This window comes from Fukomys damarensis, unplaced genomic scaffold, assembly GCF_012274545.1.
Source record: "Fukomys damarensis isolate Sample0158 unplaced genomic scaffold, DMR_v1.0_HiC HiC_scaffold_2, whole genome shotgun sequence".
NCBI lineage: Eukaryota > Metazoa > Chordata > Mammalia > Rodentia > Bathyergidae > Fukomys > Fukomys damarensis.
The window spans coordinates 6,585,828-6,607,699 of record NW_022900914.1 but is presented as its reverse complement, the minus strand read 5'-3'; the positions used below and the strand labels follow the sequence as shown (position 1 = coordinate 6,607,699).

At 47.1% G+C, this 21,872-nt stretch overlaps 2 long non-coding RNA genes across 4 annotated transcripts in view; one reads left to right on the top strand and one right to left on the bottom strand.

Moving 5' to 3' along the window:
* The first annotated feature begins 3,909 nt into the window (after positions 1–3,909).
* LOC104848721 overlaps positions 3,910–21,872 on the top strand; it is a 19,008-nt gene continuing 1,045 nt past the window's right edge. Inside the window, exons 1-2 of one of the 2 annotated variants that reach the window (XR_776505.1) lie at positions 3,910–4,256; positions 21,293–21,559. This is a non-coding gene — a long non-coding RNA (uncharacterized LOC104848721). Of the gene's footprint in view, positions 4,257–12,773; positions 12,815–21,292; positions 21,560–21,872 lie in introns of those variants that run through there. The other variant, XR_776506.1, reaches the window with a different exon arrangement.
* LOC104848723 lies at positions 5,397–12,411 on the bottom strand. 2 transcript variants are annotated; one of them, XR_776508.2, is made up of 4 exons: positions 12,340–12,411; positions 9,532–10,705; positions 5,887–6,008; positions 5,441–5,771 (listed from the first exon to the last, which is right to left on the bottom strand). It is a non-coding gene; the product is annotated as an uncharacterized LOC104848723 (long non-coding RNA). The 2 variants fall into 2 exon arrangements; XR_776507.2 differs by lacking the exon at positions 12,340–12,411 and having other exon boundaries at positions 5,397–5,771; positions 9,532–10,793.

The following is a 21,872-nucleotide window of genomic DNA, read 5'->3' as shown; positions in this document are numbered from 1 at the left end:
TCAGCCAGGCGGCCCTCGCGCCCTCGGCTGCCGGGGACGCAGGAAGCGCACCCCACTCCCGACCCCAGGCGCTGAGGGAAGGCCGCCTGCTCTTCCTGCCCCACATTTACACGAGTACATTTGCAAGCTGCGTCCCGAGAGCGACTTGAATTCCACTCCACCTGTGACCGCCCGAGAGACACAGCGGCGGGCTTTAGCCCACGGCCTTCACTCGGAGCTCTCGCCTGCCTAGCTCTGAATATCGCATCTCAGGGGGCCCTGGCCTTTCTGTCTCTTAGTCCCTGCTTTGTCTTTTTGTCCATAGTTGAGGGTTATTCTTTCTTCCTGGTGGAAGAAATATCCTACTGGGAGAATTTAGAGAGGGAAGGACCCTAGAAATAGTGCTGTGCCCTTCATTTTACTTTCTTTAACTTGAGAGCTTAATTAATGTGTGCTGTTTCCTACGTACACTGCGATGCATGTTTGCAGGCTGAACTTTTACCCTCACAACCTCACTTTTGTAGGGAAATTTGAATGAAACCTACACAAAAGTATATTGTGGGCACTTGCCTCTTTGTTGTCTCTTTCCTTCCAAGACCAGAGAGAAGACTCATGTTGCAGGGCTCTTGAAACAGTGCTGTCTCTGCTGTACCCCAAAGCTAAGTTTTCTGTTTCTGGTAATATCCTGAGCCCCCCTCCTCATACGGTACTTCTTCCCGTTTGTAAGTTTTATTTTTCTTTCTGTACCTCTCTCGGCAGCACGAGAGCCCCATGAGAGGCCCCTTGGAATCCCCGAGGAGATTCTCGGAGCTCACATTTAGTGTAGACCCTCCAGGGACTCCCGAAGATGCCCTTCCTCCTCCTCCAGCTGCAGGACCAGACAGGTGGCCCCAGGCCTGCTGAGAGACCAGAACCAGGGCAGGAAGCAAAGTCTGGAATCTGGCTCAAGCAGGCCACCTGGACATGCTCCCTCCTACTCGCCCTCCTGTTCAGCTGTGTGCTGAGGAATCGCTGGAGTAGGCGCAGAGAGGGAGGTAGGAGAGCTGTGCTGGTATAAAGATGGAGCCCAGATGCTGCTGGTGAAAACGTTATACCACAAGGAAGAACCTGTTCAATTCTGCCTGAGAGGCTCCACCCTCTAGACATTCAGAGGATTCACAGGTTAATATTTTAATTTAATGGTTTGGTTTTTGTGGGTGGGTGGCCTTTTTCTTCCTTTCTTTCATACTTAATACTAGGAATTAAAACCAGGGCCTTTGCACGGAACTACATCTTCAGTCAGTCCTTTTAAAAATTTTTGCCTTCCCGGGCGTGGTGGCTCATGCCTGTAATTCTAGCACTTGGGAGGCTGAGGCAGGAGGATCGCTGTGAGTTCGAGACCAGCCTGGGCTACATAGTGAGTTCCAGGTCAGTTTCAACTACATAGAGAGACCCCGTCTCAAAACACCAAAAAAAAAAAAAAAATCTTGAACTAAAAACAAAACAAAACAAAACCCCAAAATACATAAAAGATCCAGTCAAAAATGAGCATGTGAAATGTATAGATACTTCTAAGTACAGATGGGTAATAAATATGAAAACACGAAAAGATGTTCAGTGTTGCTGGCTATTAGAGAAATGCAAATTAAAACAACACTGAGATTCTGTCTTTCTTTAGGAAGAATGTCCATCATCAAGAAATCAAATAGTGTAATACCAGATGCTGGGGAGACTGCAGGGCTAAAAGGAACCCTTCTACTAAGTGTTGGAGTGTGGAGTGTGGGGACTCCTCAAAAAACTAAAACTAGAAATTCCTTTTGACTCAGCTATTCCCCTTCTAGGTATCTTCCCCCCAAAGAGACATCATATTACAGGGGTACGTGCATACCATGTCTATAACAGCCCAGTTTATAATAGCTAAATCTTGGAAGCAGCCCAAATGCCCATCAACAGATGAATGGTAGAGAAATTGTATTTATACCCGATGGAGTACTACTCTACCATAAAGAAGGATAAATGTGAGGCATTCATAGGTAAATGGATACACTTTGAGACCATAATGTTAAGTGAAATAAATCAGATGAATTTAAATAGTGCATGCTTCCTCTTATATGAGAAACCCAAAATCTAAATAAAAAGCAAAAGCCAGGCATGGTGGTGCACACCTGTAATCCCAGCACTTGGCAGGCTAAGGCAGGAGTGCCATGGGTTCAAGACCAGCCTGAGCTACACAGTGAGACCCTGTCTAAAAAAAAAAAAAAAAAGCAAGAAAATAAAGGATAAAATAAAGAATATAGGGAGAACTTTTTCAAATGAGAAGAACAAGAAATGGAGGGTGGTGAGAAAGGGGAAAAGGAAAAGAACGAAAGAAAGAAATGGAGCATTTTCAAATGGGGAGGGGATGAAGAATTGGAAGGAGGGAGCAGGGAGGGAGTTTTAGGAGGGATGAAGGGAGGGGTGAGAACAGAGGGGAAGGGGACCAAATCAGAAGTAGGATGTGCTACATACATGTACAAACTCTTCACAATAAATGTAATCATTATGTATTATAAAATGTACTAATAAAAAACACTAATACAAAATTGTTTTTAAAAATCCCGAGACAGGGTCCCACTAAGTCACTAAATTTTCTAGGCTATGCTTGAACTTGGAATCCTCCTGCCTCAGCCTCCCTGAGTGCTGAGATTACAAGCATGTGCCACCAACCCAATTAATTCATTGTTGCTTTTTTTTTTTTGGTACCAAGGATCGAACTCAGGACCTCATGCTTGCCAGGCAGACACTGTTTTGTGAAGCTACATCTCCAGCCCTAATTCACTGTTTTAAATCAAATAATTATTGGTCACTCCCAGTCATGTGCTCAGTACTTAAGAGATGGGAAGTACATGAAAATCATAATATATGTGAGTGACTACGGAGCCACCTAAAAGAACAAAGGAGAGTTCTATGAGGAAAAACCACTCACGATCGGCTACATAAACCTGGTATGGTGGCACATGCCTGTTATTCCAGCCCTCGGGAGGCTGAGGCAGGAAGATCCATCAAGTTTGAGGCCAGCCTGGAGTACATGGTGAGCCCAAGGCCAGCCTGGACCACATTGTAAGAGCCTGTTTCCAAAAACAGTGTGGGGGGCTCTGGCTCAGTGGATCTGCCACCTGCCTTGCAAGCGCAAGGGCCCAAGTTCAATCTCCGGTACAAAAAAAAGTGGGGGGGGGCTCTGGGAGGACAGGCAGTATTTCTAAATGCAGAGATAATGTATATAATGCAAAGGTATTCTGCCACCTGCCTTGCAAGCGCAAGGGCCCAAGTTCAATCTCCGGTACAAAAAAAAAGTGGGGGGGCTCTGGGAGGACAGGCAGTATTTCTAAATGCAGAGATAATGTATATAATGCAAAGGTCAGAGGTGGTAGCAGGCAGAGAAAGTGTGGAGCCTGGGTGTGATCCCATCTGGCTGTGAGGAGGGGTCAGATGCTCAAGCCCATTAGGAGGACTTGAGCGCCCAACCCAAAGGCTTTCATGTTCACCCAAGAGGTCCAGACATGGCCAGTAAGAATACAAGATGTTCGAGGCGTCTTGAATTTGAATACAGACACGTTCATTTGTCAGCTTTTCTCCACGCAGTGTTTGGGACTAAAAATGTTTTATTGTTTTTTGACTCAGATGTCACCCGTGTTATATATTATCTGGTAATATATACCTGGCAGCCTTGGTTCCTGCCGTGCTTTGGAGGGTGTTGCTCGGCAGAGCCTGGGCCCTCCCACCCTCCCGCTCTGTGTAGCTCAGTGTCAAGTGCTTGCCCGGATACCGGAGGCCCTGCTTCCACCCCCAGTACAATCCCCCTACAAAATAAAAACGTGCAGAAGTGGTGCTGGCAAGTTTACCCCGCTGCTGTTACATAACCAGGGAATAGATTGGAGGCAACACAATCTCTGGCTCACAGTGTAACACCCGAGAGCAGAACTCCAAAGTCCCAGTCTCCAGTGCAGTGTGGGTTAGCGAGGAGACACTACAGGGAAATCTGCCACGGAGGGCACTGTGTGCCCCAGATGCAGGGGGTCTGTGCCGGGTACTCTCCATGGGTCTCAGCACAGACTTCCAGGGCTTGCCGAGGCCCAACTCTACACAGGCATGAAAGCCACAGACCGTGGGAGGAACTCTGCTTGGAGTTGTCAGTTTGATCTCTTCTTGGCCTGGCAGTCTGTGGTTCTACATCTCCTGCGGGTGCCGGGCTGTGCCAGTGAGCCACCGTTCCCAGCCAGCGCCATGAGCAGTGGACCCCAGTCTGCTGCACTGCTGAGGTAAGTGCACTTTCCACTCACTGTGGCTTTGATCAGGATGAAACTCGTCAGTGAGGAGCAGCTGCACTTCCATTCCCATTTTACAGCTGGGAAACTGAGCCCAGCGAGACAGACAATGTTCTAGTCATGGCAGAGCAGGAATCAAGCCTGGAACACTGCCCAAATGAGATGTCCCCATGGAACAACACTCGGCAGCTCACGCTGATGTCCAGCTAACTGCTGCCCTTTATTTAAACCAAGGGCTTCTTCCTGGCGGGCTGAAGCCCCACCCCTTTCCCTACTGTACCTGTGTTTGCTCCTCTGCCTCCTGTTCCATCTGTCCAGGGTCTGGAGAGGGCCTGGCTGTCTAGACCAAGCCAGGCCCTTCACTTGCACCCTCCCAGGGCTGTTCGCTGGTGACTCATGTGGTGATGGTGGCCTGGGTACCGAGGGCTGTCCTGGGACTGGGTCTTGCCATGCCAAAGGAACTAAGCCTGGGGAAAGGCTATTATTCCCCGGCCACAGTGCACCCCTGTCAACGTGGCCACCCAGAACGATACCATCATCAGCGCTGACAGCTCCAGTGAACCCCTCTGCGATGAGCCGGCACCACACAAAGGTCCATGTCTGCCCGTGAACCACAGGTCAGACCTCCTGTGTTCCAGAGAAGGCAGGTTTAAAAGTGGAGATAAGCTACAGCTACTTCATGAAACCCAGGAGCCTTCACCTACACCAGGCATCTGTATTCATGGACATCACCGGGGCCTGTCCTTGTCTAGGATTCTGGCTCCCCGAGGTCCAGCCTCGCGCCACTGTGTCCACACAGAAGCCTCAGATGACATCAGCCCCAGCACCTACAGCAGCTCCCTGTCTGGGCACCAGCCTCGGGCAGCCCCTGCCATGGAGGGAGGAACAAATCTCAAGGCCTAGAGAAGGGCCCAGGGGGACGTGAGCCTGTACAGACTGTCACAGCTGTTTGCTGTGGGGCCAGAAATAGAAGTCAGGCGTCCTGACATCAAGCTGGGTGCTTGAACCCTGGCACTTCTCCCTTGAAGCAGGATAACTACCTTGACCTACTTATTAAAGGCCACAGGGAAAGAACAGCCTATAAAAACAGTGCTCCGGTGTAGGAGCCGGAAGTCCCTGAGGGCTGAAGAGCTCTCCTCACCATGCCAGCCGGGCAGCCAGGTCGGGGGGAGGTGCTCTTGTCACCAGGGTTGCTGCTGGCCGGAGAAGATTTTACAGTTAGATTTGGCCACGGAGTGAGGGGACTTTGAGACACTGACTGTTGATACATTGAGGTCTAAAAGCAGCAAGCCCATCGCAAGTACAAGGTCCACAGTTCAGTCGCTGGTACAGAAAGAAAGGAAGGGAAAGAAGGAAGGAAGGAAAGAAAAAGAGAGAGAGAAAGGAAGGAAAAGCACCGAGCAAGCTCTGCCAGCTGTCATCCTCTTCACTGCTGTGGGCTCCTGCTTCTTCTGGGGCAGGGCCGATTCTCTGTCGCTAGATGCCACTCGCTCTGGTCCTTGGAAGCTCCTATTCCATATGAAATTCCAATCAGTGTCCACTTGCTTCAGGTAAAGGGGGCAGGCATTGCCTCACCCACTGCCCAGCCTCTGCCCCCGATCAAGGAGATCCAGCTTTCCCTCACCCTCTGCCAGCTGTCAGCAGGCATCTGTTCACCTCTGGTGACCTTCCTTCTGCAGCCTGTGTTATGCCTGCTGTCACTGGGGTGGTGCCCATTCCTTTCTGACTCCCTGTTGCTAGGTAGGGCTGGAAAGAGAAAAGGAGCATGGACAGAGTAGCCGCTCAGATGGGTGATCTCAGAAAGATCTGGTTTTCCAGGCCATGGCTAAGGAGCTGACTTTTCACCGCAGCCAGAGGGATGGGCTTGGCCAGAGGCTGGCAGACTTGGTCAGAGGATGGTTTGAAGAAGATGGAAAGGAGGGAGACAAATGCTTCCTGGAAATTGTAGACCTGGCTCCAAGAACAAGTGAGAAGCTGAGCTCAGAGACTTGGACATTGATGCAGTGTGGAAGGAGCCGTGGGGTTCAGATGGACCAGAGGCTGACCTTGCAAGGAAGTCACACTGGGCCACCTGCACCAAACCCAGCCTCCTGTCCGATGCCTTGTGTTGGCTTTGGACTGGAAATCACCCCTTTTTCCGAGTAGAGGGTATGGATGTTTATATCCATCTGTTCAGCCTTCGCCAGCTCTGAGATCAGGCAGCCCTGGCCCAAACTCTGCATGGCCACAGGGCTCCTCCTTGATACTTAGCCCCAGTTCTCAGCTTTCAAATCTCTGGCCTAACTCTTACTTTCCTGGCTCAGGGGTGACAGCTCAATTCAGCTTTATAACATGACCCAAGGAAGAAGATGCTCAGAAACTACAGAGCAAAAATGATGGAGAAGTTCAGACGTCTCTCTGCCAGCATGTGTGTAAACAAAGAAAGTGCCAAGTCTGAATCCCATTAATATCTGATGTCTGGAAGGTTAGGACTCACTTGCACTCTAAATTACAGAACATGCATTTATTAGGAGCCTACTTCCTGCAAGAGACTTTGTAGGGAGAGAAATAAGAACATCCCTGCCGTCTAGTCAGCTGAGTCTAGCAGAGAAAGTGAGTTGGGCCAGAAAAGTGATGAACCAGAAGAGACAAATGTAGTCCTAGGAGGAACCAAGGGAAACCCCACCTGGATGGGCTGGAAGCAGGTCAGAGAATACTTAGGAAAGGAAGCGACCTGGAAGGTGGGAGGGAAAGTTCTACAGAAGAATTTAACATGAACAAAGGCAAGGGATGGGAAGTCACCAGTGATTCTGGGAAAAGCAAAGCATTCACGTGACGAGAACTAAATGAATGTGCCGAAAGGACTGCTAAGAAAGCGGGTTCTGGTCCAGTCTCGGAGGTCTTGAGGACCAGCCCGGGAGTGTGGTCTTTATTCAGTGAGGACCCTGCTTCCGCAGCTGCCCACTGAATGGGACTTTAAATGTGAGCAGGTGGAGGAGGAGGAGGCCAGAAGGCGATGGATAGAGAACCAGCAGGTCACAGTGACCAGATGCTTCTGCCCTGCCTCCTGACTGCCCCTTCCACGAAGATTACCCCTGGACCCAGAGCATTGAAGATAGGCAGCAGGTCTGTACAGAGCAGTCTTTCCCCTTTCTAATCTTTCCAGAAAAGAGTAGGAAAGGATTACAAAGGTCATCTGCATTCCTATGCGTTCTCTTTCTCCTCCCCTCAGGAAGTGGCCCTTATCGTGGCCCCAAGTAGACCACATGTGCTCCTGCTTGGGAAGCTCTTTGGTATTGTCTCTTTTGGTTCAGTAGGGCCCAAGGGGCAGGAAACTCCATGCCCCTTAGGGCTGCCTCTGCCTCTCAGCTGCACAGGCAAAGGAGAGAAGCTGCTCTGGTTTCTGCATTGCTTAGCTTGGTGCTCCAGTGTTTTCTACTCAGAGACTGGAGGCAGAAGCCTTAATCTGGGAGCAGGAGGAGGAATTCATCTGCAATGTGTCCTGTGTCATTCCTCAGGAATCTAAGAGTGGCAGGAGGCAGCTGGACTAGGTACAAGGCCAGCCAAGGAAAGGGAGACCTCTCACGGTGACCTTCAGGTTAGGCAGCGGGGATTTGCATTTGCCAATTTCCTGCTAGGCACAGACACATACCTAGCTCAGTACCCAGTGCCTGGCAAGACATACTAATTCAATGAAGCCTCTTACTCCATCTCTAAGGCTCACACAATAGCTTCTGCATGGATTGGAATGAGGAGACTTTTTTTTTTTTTTAAGAGATAGGATCTCCCCGGATTGCCTTGGCAGGCCTCAAACTCCTGGGCTCAGGCAATCCTCTTGAGTACCTGGGAGGACAGGTACGAACCACTATGCCTGTTTTTGTTGTTATTGTCTTTTTAAGAGCCATCCCAGCCAGGAGTGATAGCATACAGCTGTGACCTTAGTATTAAGAGAGGCTGAGGCACATTGCAATTCAAATTCCCTCTGGGCAATTTAGTGAGATCCAGTCTCAAACTAGAGAATGAAAAAGGGACTAAAGAATGTAGCTCAGAGGGAAGGCACTGGGTTCAATCCAGTGTTTTGTTTTGTTTTTTTTTAAAACATACAGTAAATGGTAGAAGCAGGATCCAATCTAGGTCTGCCTTCTTCCCAGCTCTGAGCTCTGTTTTCTTTCTTCTATTTCTTGCCAGATTGCAAGCAGGTAAGCTGCTACAAGCTGTTTTTAGTTTAGTTTGTTTTGTTTTATTTTTGAGACAGGGTCTCTTTAAATTGCCCAAGTTGGACTAGAACGTGTGATTCTCCTGCCTCAGCCTCCCAGAGTGCTGGGATTATAGGCACATACTCCTATACTCCACAAAATTGCAAGTTTGTGATTTGGCACAGATGAGGTCACAGATGAAAATGACCAGTGTGGCTCTTCTGGGACCTGAAAGGGTGTTTCGCAAAGGGGTCCCGCTGACTTGTATCAGCAGCACAGGGAGCTTGCTGAGAGCAGACCCTTCAGCCCGCTCCTCACTGTAGAGAGGAGGGCCCTGGTGGGTGCCCTGGCAGCACGTAAGAGCAGTAGAAGAGCCCAAGACCATGGCCAGGTGATGCTGCAGACAGCTCTCACCAGCGGTGGTGGTTGGTGGTGAGGTGACGTGGTGCTTCCAGGAGGAAACAGAAGAGGTTTGTGTGCCACAGGCTGACACCCAGGGGCTGGCAGGTGTTCACCACAGCTGAGTGTAATTGTCCGTGCACTGTGACAAAGAGCAAAGTAGCCCACAGCGTCCGCTGACGTGGAAGAAGAGAAGCCACTTGAGGAGGGAACCGTCATTTACAGTTGGTGCCTCAGGCACTGGGGAATGAAGGACAGAGTATGGGCGCTCCCTCTCCGGGGAGCACACCGTACTGACACTTCTCCTCTGACCTTGTCTGCTGTATCTACTTGGAAAGAAAGTGTGTGCAGAAATGGTAGAGATGGCCAGACCGAAGCCTGACTTTGGCAGTGGTCCCCAAAAAACAACTCTCCAGAAGAGGGGTGCCCCTGGCCAACAGACGTAGAAATCTCAGTCCTAGTGGCAGTCCTGTTCCCTTTCCACAGGGAAGAAAGGTGCATCAGACTGTCTTGGCTGAATACCTTAGCTAAACCTGTGAAGCCCCCTTTTATCAGAGGGCGGTCAATCCTCTGATGACCTAGACAGGGGGACATTGAGGGCTAAAGAAAGACAATAGAGACTTGTGTAATTTCAAAGTATATGAGGAGTTGGAGGTCAGTGCCTCAGAGCGGAGACAAAGACATTCCATGCTTACCTCTATTTATGGGGTTCATGCAATAATTGCAGGGAGTATCAGAGGATCCAGAGGGTGGCGGTAACCCTATGAGGAGGAGGAGCTTATGCTGATGAAGATCTTAGGTTGATGAGGGTTAAATTGATTAGGGCGGTGAGATGAGCAAAACATTCTCCTAACAGTAAGTGGTTAAACCAATAAGGAATTTGTCCCTCCCCAGGTGAAACCACTCTTTTTTTTTTATTACCACTAAATTCTCAAAGAACCAGGATGTCTTCAGCTGATATAATCTTGCCCTTGAGTTTCACAGCATTGAGGGACCATTAAGGCCTCAGCTGTGTCCAGAGGCAAAGAGGAGTTATGTTTCCTCATGCCATAGCCGGCCCGTGGCGAGAAGACTAGGCCTCAGACGGCCCTAATCATAGTTCGACTATGAAATGATTTTTCCCCGAAATTATGTAGAATGGCTCCTCACACTCTTTGGCTCACTCTAATGTTTTTTTCCCCTCATTTTTGAGACACGATATTTGGCATCTACGACTTAAAGGACATCTACAACTTAAATACAACTTATACTGGCTCACAGTTCCAGAAGTTTCAGCCCATGGTCCGCAGGCTCCAAACAGGAAATGACAGTGGGAGGGCCTGCCTTGGAGGAAAGCTGCTTGTCATGGCAGCCAAGAAGCAGAGAGCAAAGGGAGGAACCAGGAGGAAGAGGCGCCCATCCAAGTGTATCCTTGCAGTCAGCAAGGCAGAGGTGACCAGAGGGAACCAAACTGGCCCCCTGCTGACCCACCTCCTAACAGCAAGCCAGCTGGATCACCTGTAACCCAATCGCCTTCCCAAGCCCCACCTCGCGTGCGTGGGGCTTTGGGAGGACGTTACAGATCCAAAGCACAACAGTATCCCTATGTGGAGGGCCAGCCAGGCCCCGGGACCTTCCAGCCCTCTGTTCTGTACTTCCAGCCGTGCATGGCGCTCTAGTCTCAGCCATTCCTGGTGCTACATCCCCAACAGTCTGGTCACTCTGTGTGCTGACTGCTTGCTTTCAAACACTCCACTCCATGGACTCTTCCTCTTGTTCATCTCTAGTGAGGCACAGCTTGCACAGAGGAATCTCAATGATATACAGGAGTGCAAGTCCACTCGAAGCAAATCAGACGGAGAATTCTCTCTTGCCTGAACAGTTTTATTCCTCCAAAAGATCAAAGAAACACAGGGAATATAATCCTTGAAAACATTTTGTTTGCAGACGGGGTTTTACTATGTAGTTCAGGCTGGCCTTGAACTCACTATGTAGCTCAGGCTGGCCTCAAACTCATGGTGATCCTCCTGCTTCAGCCTCCCAGTTACTAGGATTATAGACATGCACCACTATGCCTGGCTGTCTGATCAGCTTACTGTAACTATGGAAATCCCAGAAACATTTAGAGAGATAATACCAGCTTAGGATAAGCAAAGAAGGGTATATTGGGCTAAGTAAATGAATACTCCAAACTTCAGGGAAGCAAGGATCAAAGAAATCTGAAACTATTTCACAATCATGACACAGAGATTGCTAAGGGCACTAAGAAGGCTGGGAGAGTCTCAGCCACGACAAGGTGACTGCTGGGAGGCTCTTGGGTGCTGTGAGGGGAATATTGCCCCTTCTCCACTGAGGAAAGTTGGTTTTGTGCTGGCCAGGCCTCCATGTTACAACAGAAACCAGCTCTGGCTAAGTATTGCAAAAAGAAGTGTACTGTAAGGATATGCTGGATAAGAAAAAATCTAAAAGGATGAAGAAACAAAACAAAAACCCAACTAAGACATAACCTCTGTAACCAAAGGAGGTTAGATAGCCAAGAACTGCCCCAAGCTGTCTGCTCAGCTGTGGTCATTTCTTGTCATGACCACTGTGATGTGCCCATTGCAGTGAGTGCTGCCACCACCCTTGTGGACCCTTGACTCAAATGCTGGCACTGGGACTAGACTGTGAATCTGCCTGTGACTCCTTCAGAATTCAGAGTCGCTAGATCACGTGCAGCCTTCTGCAGCCAGCGCTGGGAGAGGAGAAGAAAGATTTCCTCCCATTTGGTTTTCACAGAAAGGGGAAGGATTCTTCCAAAATAAAAGGACTTGGGTCTTAGGTAGCCAAACGGTACATTTACTGCAATCAACCTCAAATACGCATTTACCCCCTTCCGAAATTTCCAGAGGAAAACTTCTCTCAATATAATAAAATTCCTTCTACAATTAACAATATACTTATATCTCTTCCAAGGGAGAAAACTACGCCTGTCAGTTCTGGAATTCAACTCCAAGTCTAGGATCTCAGAGTGCTATCTGTTGTTTCTATTTCATTATGATGTTGTTTCAACATTTGCACCCCGTAAATTAAATGATAAAATTTAGCTACTATCAACATACCACATGTACAACAGTAGACCTGAGAAAGACAAAGAAATAGAAGCGACTTACTTAAAATAGAGAAATAAGAGTGTTTGAGCTAGCAAGAAGGAAAATGAGAGTTAAACCAGCTCAGTATCAGGGTTTCCCTGTAGTTGAGTCCATGTGCAGCCTGATTTCCTACTCAATCCCATTGAGCAGGCCTTGGGGTAGTTGGAAAAGGGAGCTGAATGACTTCTACAGCAAGCAGTCTGTTTCATTAACCGAGTTTATTACCTTAGTTATTCCACACACTTCCCCAAATGACCTGCCCCACTGTGACATCATTTCCTACCATCAGAACATACAAAATACCTCTTCCCCAAAGCTGTCTTGTTCTAAGTAAGTCCCTCACCACACACACAAGACGCAAGGCTCTGCCCGTGACTCACTGTCAACTCTTACCTGGTGGCATTTCTTCTTCAGGACAAAGCTGACAGGAGGATGTGGTGTGTGAAGTTCTGTTTCCCCCCACCCTCTGGTCCATTGGAGCTGATCTGAGTGGGGTTGTTAGAAGATCTGGCCAGAGGTAACTGTGTGTGACATAGGTGTGAGCTGAGGAAGGGGCCAGCATACCACAGGGTTTGCCATGCTGGAAGTGAGTGCAACCTTCCACGTACAGCCAGTCATTGTGCCTTCAGGACCCACTGGAACCTGCTCTTGTATACACTGCTTTCTCGGGTTCTCTTAACCACACCCACTTTTATGGCCTCGTGGCTCAGATGATACCAAATTCACAATGGATGGCTCAGAGACCACGGTCAAGTTCCATCTTTTTCAAGTGTCTGTAGCCGGCCAAGAGGCACCTCTCATACTCATAGGGTAACAGTTGCTTACTGAGGACGTAGGTCATGGATGGCTGATTGCGAAAGGCTCCGCAGTGAGTGTCTGCGTCAGGCTTCCCAGGGCTGCCTTCTGTCACTCGGTCTGCCATGGATCAGTCAGGTGCCATTTGAACCCACAGCATCCTTATGGCCACATGCTCACCACATTTGCTGCAATGTGGAGAATAGTTTTCCTTCTCTGGGCCCTACTCAAAGCTGAGACATCTTTCAAGCTACCTACTTGGTAAACAGATTGGAGAAGCACGGGCAAATAGAGCATGTATCACCCAGAAGTCCAAAGAGGCCTGGCAAGCACGGTGTCGTCTCAGTGAAATGTGTGAAGGGTGCTGCATCCCACTCTTATTTTGTACGGGCCATCCTAAGGTGACTTAGACAACTGTGCCCCCAGAAACTTCTCTGACATGCTTGCCTCCTGCATTTTCTTAGCATTTTCCTCCCTCATTGACTCTTGAGGCAACAGATACTTCCAGGTCTTCAGATCCTATCAGCGTGATGGTATCAGTATTATAGACTAGCATGATGTCCAAAGGGATAGAAAGATGGTGTCCCCTGCATTTAACTGTAGTACAGAGATAGAAAATATATTGCCGAGGAGGAGGTATTACTCTGCCATTTTTCTTCCAGGTGAAAACATTTTCTCTGGTGTTTTCTAATTACTTACATAGAAAACAACAGAATTAGTGATCATGCCCGAGGGAAGACCCTATCTGGAGTAGCAAACCCTAGTAAAACTTGCAGTGATCCCCAGGTACTAAGGACCCCTGCTGTTTCTGAAGATCCAGCAATCTTCTGTACCAGCCAAAATAAATAGTTCAGGGAAATACTGCAGAACAGAATTTTGCATGTTGCATTAACAAGACTCTGACAGTGGCAACTGTATGGACGTTTTCCCTGGGGATGTCATGTTATTTTGATTGCTTTCTTGGTAGGCAGGGAGAATTGCAGCTACCTGCACAGGCCTGTTAATATATATAGAACTGCTCTGCAGGCCAGGAGACTGTTTCTGTCATTATGCTGATCTCTGAGAACGTCTAGTTCAACTCTATACAAAGGTAGATACAGAGCGGGGGGTGGGCTGAGGACCTTAGGAACTATTGTGAAGTAGACTCTGCTCAGATTTCCACTTCTGACCTGACTGAGTAGTGGGCCATGGCAGTATTAAACATTCTGACTAATTAACTCCAAATCAGGGTCTAATAGTCCCTAAAAATTGTTTCCCCTTTATTCATGGGGCCTGAGTTCTAGTACATCGGTACAGGACTGTATTAGAGTGACTTAAGTCAGCAGACCTGAAACTGGGTTTTATATTTTTCTTATATTTTTTTAAACAATAAAGTCAAACAGGATCTCTGTGGCAATTATCACTTTTAATATTGAGGTCCTAGAATCAAAACACCGCAAGGCTGGATGCTTCAGACTTTGCTATTGGTTTCGCTGCTTAAGACGGACAACAGTTCCACATTCTGCTCCCGAGTGTCATTGGTTCACTTCTGCTAGGATCGGAAATAAGAGGGAACATTTCAGGTGTTCAGCATCTCTTGTAAGCATTTCTTGCCTCCTTAGACAATCACTAAAGCATTCTCAAAGCTTCTGGTAATTTCCTTCAGCAGAGTTTTCTGGGCCATATTGGGGACATAAAAACAAGACACAATAATATCTAATATTTCTAGTTCCAATATCTTTGAACTCAGTCCTCAATATTACACCACACTGCATCTCAGCTTGATCTGCTTTTCCCACTACTGTGACTAGGTTTCGGGCAACTAACCAAGAAAATATTTAGAAACACTTCCAGCTCCTCAAACGCAATATGTTAAACCTATAGTTTTCAGGAGAAAAAAATATAATATGCAGATAAATCCAGCCTGAATCTAAAATTTTATGTTTTTTCCTATGTAGAAAACCTATTCCCATGTGTGTCCTGCAAAATCAGTGTGCACGTGTGGGTGTGTATGCACACCTTGCCCACAGTGTGTACCAATCATGACTTTATAATTGGCCTCGGAGCATTCTGGCCCACAGTCCTAGTTGTGAGTATGCAGCTAATAAGCAGGGAGGGGAGTGGAGGATGAGAGTAATGGCTTCCTTCTGCAGGGTAGTGAGACTGGGTCCTTTGGAGCACCTTCATGTAAAGCAACAATAGCCTCATTAGATATCAGAGGAAATTTTGTTTGCGCTGGTGACAGAGATTTAGTGAGCTTTAGAGGTACAGGGTTCCCTGAGTTGTTCAGTTACTTGCATATGCTCCTGTTCCATTTCTTGAGACACACCACTTACTTGACCAAGGCCCTAACTCTCATGTATGAGACCTGGTGAAGTCTGGATTCAGTTGTAATTTGTAATTTGGCAATCCATATAATTTGGCTTCCAGGATCTCTGCCTCACACCTGTAGAGGAAAGGTAATAAGGGAAAAGAAAAAAAATAGGAGAAAATGAAAAAAATGGAAATAAAGTGTTTGTAAATGGGGAGGGTAGGAGGGGGTGAAGGGAGGGCAGGGACAAGGGGAAAAAATGAGAACCAAGACCTGTCATGTAAAGGTACAAGATCCCAATAATGAATGTAACTGTACTGTGTACCTAAAATGTACCAATAAACTCAATGAGGGAAAAAAAAGAAATCAGATGCTTTTAGAACAGTCTTAGAGCCAGTGTGTCAATCTGAATTATGATCTGAGAATTTGAGCACATAAATTTGTCGTTTATTTTTGTGTGAGCAGATTGGAACTGACGAAAGAAGTGCTTGGGTTTCTTTTGATTTTCCTATGGTTTACAGAGCTAATAGTTGCTTTCAGTGTGCACTGATCTAGGGCAATAGTTACCTTTTTACTTTTTAACACTGTATGTCATGTACAGTGGGCCCTTGACTTATGAACTCAGTTCCCAAGGGCTGGTTGTAACTCAAGTTGATTGTAGGTAAATGCAGCTGAGATCTGGATGTTTACCTGGGTACGTGCTATAGATAACAAAAGGCAGAATTAGGCCCATTAACCTAATTAACCCAAGTTGTTTGTATGTCAGACCAGCCATAACTTGAGAGTCCACTGTATTACCCTTGTATGCTAACAGAATTGTTACTGTTCTTGGTCCTAAATGACCAGCCAGCCAATGTCAGCTTCCCTTCCTCATCCATTTCTCTAAGACTCTGTTGCCTGCAACCACTTACCAGCACCGGCTTCTCTGTGCCTCTCAAGGTTCTTTTCCGGAGAACAGAAACCAATGCTGGATAACGCAACCAGAAGAAATAATTTATGAGAATGGTGTAGGGGCACTCAGAATCAATGGAAAGTCCAAAACACCAAGATCAAAATCCAGCCAGGGACCAAGAAAGGATGGGCAAGAAAATACCATCAAGATCTGGCCACCAAAATAAGGACACTGTCTGGGCTGTGTCACCCACGGCCGCTTTCTGCTCCCCCTCTTGATGTCACTAACAGGGAATGCCCATTCCCATACATCTGCACTCTCAACTCCTCTACTACGGCATAAAAGATAACCTTACACCTATTGCATCTTTGCATTACTTCTTCGATGTTCAAAATCCTGAATCAGAGCATCTGAGCCAGGGTCAGTTCTTACACTTGCTGGACAGCACAGGGAGGCCTGGAGCCACCTAGTTTTGGGTTTCTCCAGGTAGGAAGGATGTGTAGATTCTAGGAAGTTTTACTCCACTTTACCCAGAAAATGTCTTCTATAGTCTTCAACCTGAAAAGATTTAGGACAAATATTCAAGAAGAGAAAGCTCGAAGTAGGTGAAGTAATTTGAGGTTATTTTAATTAATAAAATTTTTCCATTTCTACACAATTTTTTAAGATGCTAAGAGAACTTGAAAAAGGGATTGCAAAGTAACCATCAATAAAACTTTAAAAATTCAAGAGAAACTCTGAAGAATCAAAGATTGAGTTGAGCTTGTATGAAGGAAGAGAGTCGGTGCTGCTAACGACCAGGTGTTGAATAATGACAGTGAATACAACTACGTGGTTAACAGGAGTTGCTTGCTGTGAACACTTGAAAATAATTAAATGAACAGTTGGTGTCAGTTTGAATTTGTTAGGACAAATCACAGTAAACATGTTTATTTCTTTTTTCGATTGATGAATCTGTGGACTCTTGGTAGGTGTTATGGCTTGTGTTTAGCTGTGCCCAAAAAGCCTCATGCAGTCATGGGAGGGGCTTTTTCAGAGATGCCTGCCTCTAGAGTGTGTGACCTTGGGATTGATTCATGGTGCAATGCTAGGATCAAGAGTGTGAGTGCTATCCATCCTAAGTAGCCTGGATAAGACATAAGGGATAGAAAGAGCTGTGGTTGTCCCTTGTTGCTTTGCTACCTTCTGCCCACCATGAACTGTTTCTCCTCTGCTATGTTACCCTGCCTTGGAGCCAGCCAATTATGGACTGAAACCTCTGGAAACTGTGAACTAAATAAACCTTTCCTCCCTTGTCTTTGGATGCCAAGTATTTTGTCTCAGCAACAAGAGAAAATCAACTAAAAATTTGGAACCAGAGCTGGGGAGGTAGCTCAGTGGTGCTGCACCTGTCTGGAACCAGAGGAGTGGGGTCATTGCTGTGAATGTACCTGACCATGTGGTTTGGGAGCCTTTGCAGCTGGCTTGTGGGAAGGAGAAGAGTTAGGAAAGGTTTGGAGACGCTGGCTGAAACAGTAGAGCTGGAATGTCTGAGGCAATACTTGACGGGAGGAAATTCCGGTCAGAGCTCAGAAGACCACAACGCTGGTAAAGAGCAGGCTCAGGAAGCTTCAGCTGGGAAGAAAGACTGCACTGGCTGTTGGACTCCAGACCATGTGTGTTACGCCTTGGGTGAAAGCTTATCTGCATTTTGCTCCTGTCCAGAGACTTTGCCTGAGACTGAGATTATGGCTGGCAACCTAATTAATCTGGCAGGAGAAATTTCAAGGCAGTCTAATGTTGAGGCTGTGGCATGGTTACTGTTGGATTTATACTGACAATCGAGAGCAAAGAGCCTAGCGGAATGATTCAAAACGTTGTGAGTTTGGCCAGAAAGGAAGCTCCAGTAAAGTTGTGGCCTGCAAAGATGAACAGACGACAACTCGGTTGCTGAAAAGACTAGTGAGAAAAAGCCAAGCCTTTCAGAAGACCACAGAGGAGATGGCCTGAGGATTTCAGCCTGTGTAGCCTCACAGTGGCAAAGTGAAAGAGTGCTTTGAGAAGAGAGCCTCGGAGCACCATGTTCTGGAATGGTGGTGGCCTGGGGAGTTGTTCCCTGGGATTTGGATCATAGCCACTCGACCCCTACAGCCAGGAGAGAAGGAAGCCTGGCGACTGCTCCAGCTGGCAGCAGGGCCTGGCATCATCCTCATGGTGCCGGTTTTAGATGCCTGCAAAAATGTGAGAGTCGTGAAGTCCAGAAGGCTTCCACCCAGATTTCAGAAGGCCTGGAAGGCCAGGCAGGGTGCCCCTGAGAGGGCAGTGTGTGAAGTGTGTGAGTGTGAAGCCAAAGGTGCAGTGGAGGCCCCAGAAGTCTGGAGAAACCAGGAGTGTGAATGGTCTGAGGAAAATTGCAAGGAGGGAGCAGAGCCAGCCCAAGAGAGAAGCCATGGGAGCCGAAACCACCAGCAGTGCTATGCGGAAGGAGCCACCCAAGCCCTTTAGAGTTCACGCCTTGCCACAGATGGCCTCGGATGCTGGACATGGAACTATGGAGATTGATGTTTGCCCTGATGGATTTTGGACTTGCTTTGTTCCCCATTCTTTGGAATTCCCTTATTTGTACCTTTTGAAATGGTAATGTCTATCTCGTGCCATTGGGTGTTGAAATGTCTGACTTTATTTTCATTTGTACAGGGGCTTGCGGCTAAGCGTTTGTCTTAAATCTCAGAGGAGACTTTGGACTTGGATTTTTCAGCAATGCTGAAACTGTTAGGACTTTAGCAACTCTTGGAGATGGACTAAACACTCCATTTTTGCATAAAGGGATGGGCATGCATTTTTGGGGGGCCAGGGACAGAATGTTATGGCCTGTGTCTAGATGTCCCCCAAACCTCATGGGGTTAAAGGTGGGGATTTTTCAGAGGTGTCTGGATCTAGAGTGTTTGACCCTGGGATTGATTCCTTGTGCAATGCTAGGATCAGCAGTGCTATGATTAAGGATGTGAGTGCCACCTGCCTTGAGTAGCCTGGATAAGATACAAAGGACACAAAGCTGTGGTTGTCCCTTGTTGCTTTTGCTACCTTCTGCCCACCATGATAGTTTCTCCTGTGCCATGTCACCCTGCCTTGGGGCCAGCCGACTATGAACTGAAACTTCTACAAATTGGTGGGCTAAATAAACCTTTCCTACTTTAACTTTGGGTCTTGGGTATTTTGTCTCAGCAACAAAAAATGTAACTAAGACAGCTTATTTGGCAGAAAAAGCTGAAAGCAAGTGACTTTGGAAGAAGATTCCAGCCAGGCATAGTGGTGCTTGCCTGTCATCAGTCACAGAATTCTGGGAGCCCGAGGCAGGAAGATTGTAAGATGAAGCCCGGCCTGGGAAACTTAGTGAGACCCTGTCAAAAAATAAAAAATAAAAAGGGCTGGGGACGTATTTCCATGTAATGGTTCAGGGTTCAATCCTAGAATTGCAAAAAAAAAAAAGAAGGAGGGGGCAGGTGAGTAGGAGCATCAGCAGCCAAAGACAGCACGATGATTGGGGCAGCGGAGCCCCAGGAAGGGTGAGGAATTAAAGAACCAAGAACCTCAGAGTCAGAGTAGAGCTAAATTCAGGAGAATCGGGCCTACACGCTGCCTATTTACATTTCTGGTCATCATTTTACTAAATTGCTTATTAATGTGAAGTAGTTGCTAAGACATTTGAGAGAAAGACCTAGTGTGGAAAACAGAGGACAAAGTACAAAACAAACTGTAAGACTTACAGGAAATAGAGACAGTGCAGGTAACAGAAGAACACTTGGCGTTAAAAGCACTTCCTGTCCCTTAGTCTTCTCACTCGAGTCTCCCAGCTGCAGTTAGTGCCCACATTCCATGGCACCTGGTCACGGCTCAGCTGTGCATGCCCGATGCTTTTACTTTCCTGTATGTGTTTGTCTGGCGTTAATGACAATTACTGGATTGGTTGTCCAATTTTCTGCCCATTTATCACAAATATGAGTCTCTAGCTCTCCCAGCACCTCAGCAATTCTCTTGTGACATCTGGGGATCATCACAGTGGGACAGTGATGGGATCAGAGACTGGGATGAAAAAATTAAATTCTGGGGCACAATAAACAATTATCATTCGTAGCTCGGTGTGTTTCCACAGAAACTCACATTTTATCATGAACCGATAAAATCATAAATACAGAATGTTAGGGGGCTGGGGATTTAGCTCAGTGGTTCTGCTGCCTGCCTTGCCAAGCACAAGGTCCCAAGTTCAATTCCCAGTACCAAAAAAAAATGAAAAATTTAAAAAAATTATAAGTACACAATGTTTGCCTGAAATGAAAAATTGTTACCCTGAAAAAAAAAAAACTAAATCAGGCCTCCCTCGAGTTTCACTTGCTCTTTGTCTACTTTAAAAAAAAAAAAAAATCACTTTTTTTTTTTTTTTTTTTTTTTTTTTTTTTTTTTTGAGATAAAGTCTTACTATTTAATTTAGGCTGGCCTCAAACTCTTGGAAATCCTCCTGCCTCAGCCTCCTGTGCACTGGGATTATAGGTTTGCACCACCACACTTGGAAAAATCACTAATTTTGGAGGTCACACAGCTGGGCAATGCATTAGTTCCCTGATAGCTTTGCTACAGTTGGCACCGCTCTAGGTGTGATTATAGTCACAGTTGCCTGGATTGCTTCCCTAGCACTGAAGGCCACTTTGCTTCACCTGGGCCCCAGGTGTCCGAAGGGTGACTAACGTGGGACTAAGGTTGGAATCGTGTCTTCATGTTACGTCTGCCCGCATGCTAGTTAACCCTTTAGTCAGCTTTGTGGCAGTCCAGCCGTCACAACACGAACGTACCTGAGTTGGGGAGTGAGGCTTGAGAAATGACAGCACACTCAATAGGGTGGAGACAAGAAGTCCGATTTATTACACAGAAACAGCTCCTTTTAAAGGCAGGCCAACAGGAAGCACCAAGCAACTATTAGGGAGGAGATCAGACCTTTGGCTATCTGAGTTCCTCCCATCACAAGGTCAAATTTAACAAACTCCTTGAGCTGGGCGTGGTGGTGCATGCCCGTAATCCCATAAAACCAGTCTGGATTACACAGTGAGCTCCGGGTCAAGGCCCATAATCTGGTCTGGATTGTACAGTGAGTTCCAGGTCAATCTCATCTGTATAGCTGAGACCCTTGTCTCAGAAAAGCCAAATAGAGCCATAGATTGTGTCAGTGCCTCAATGGTAGATGTTACTTTTCCAGTGTCAAATGCCGGCGGGCTCCCACAAGCTTCTACTCAGCTCCGCACATTGATCGTTTAAGAAAGCTTTTGTCCAAGACCTTGGTACAGGGTTCACTCGGCCCATTGCTCACCTTCCAGCCCACCCTTCCTTGCGCTTTTCAGCAGCTCAAGCACTGACGGTCTTGACCCCATCATATGATGAAGATGTCTACACAGCGGAGAGAGGAGCTCAGCAGTTCCTGAGCGAAGCTGACCACTGGTTAGTCCAACAAGAGAAAGCCAAAATGTGTTTGGTCAAGACGATGGTGCCAGATTCAGGAAAATTAACAGCCTTTAGGACCAGCTGAGTGACACAGTCTGCACAAGAAACATTTTTGCAACTGTGCCTCTGGCTGGTGGAAATTGCCAGACTCCAGCCCACTCCAGCACGTAAGTAAAAACCTGCTGCCCTCTGTCCTGTGAGCACCAACACGGTCACCCCTTGGCCAAGTGCTTGCTCTCTTCAGTCACGGCCCCAATTTGGCTGAAGCCCTCATTCCCCCAAGTAAAGCTTTACCTGTACAGGTGTGTGTGCTTGAAGTATCTGGCCCAGCCTCATTCCTGCCATCTCTGGGTCAGAAGACCCTGTCCTGGGCTGGAGATTTAGCTCAGTGGTTCCTGAGTTTAGCGCAAGGTCCCAAGTTTGATCCCTGGTATCAAAAAAAAAAAAAAAAAAAAAAAAAAAAAAAAAAAAAAAAAAAAC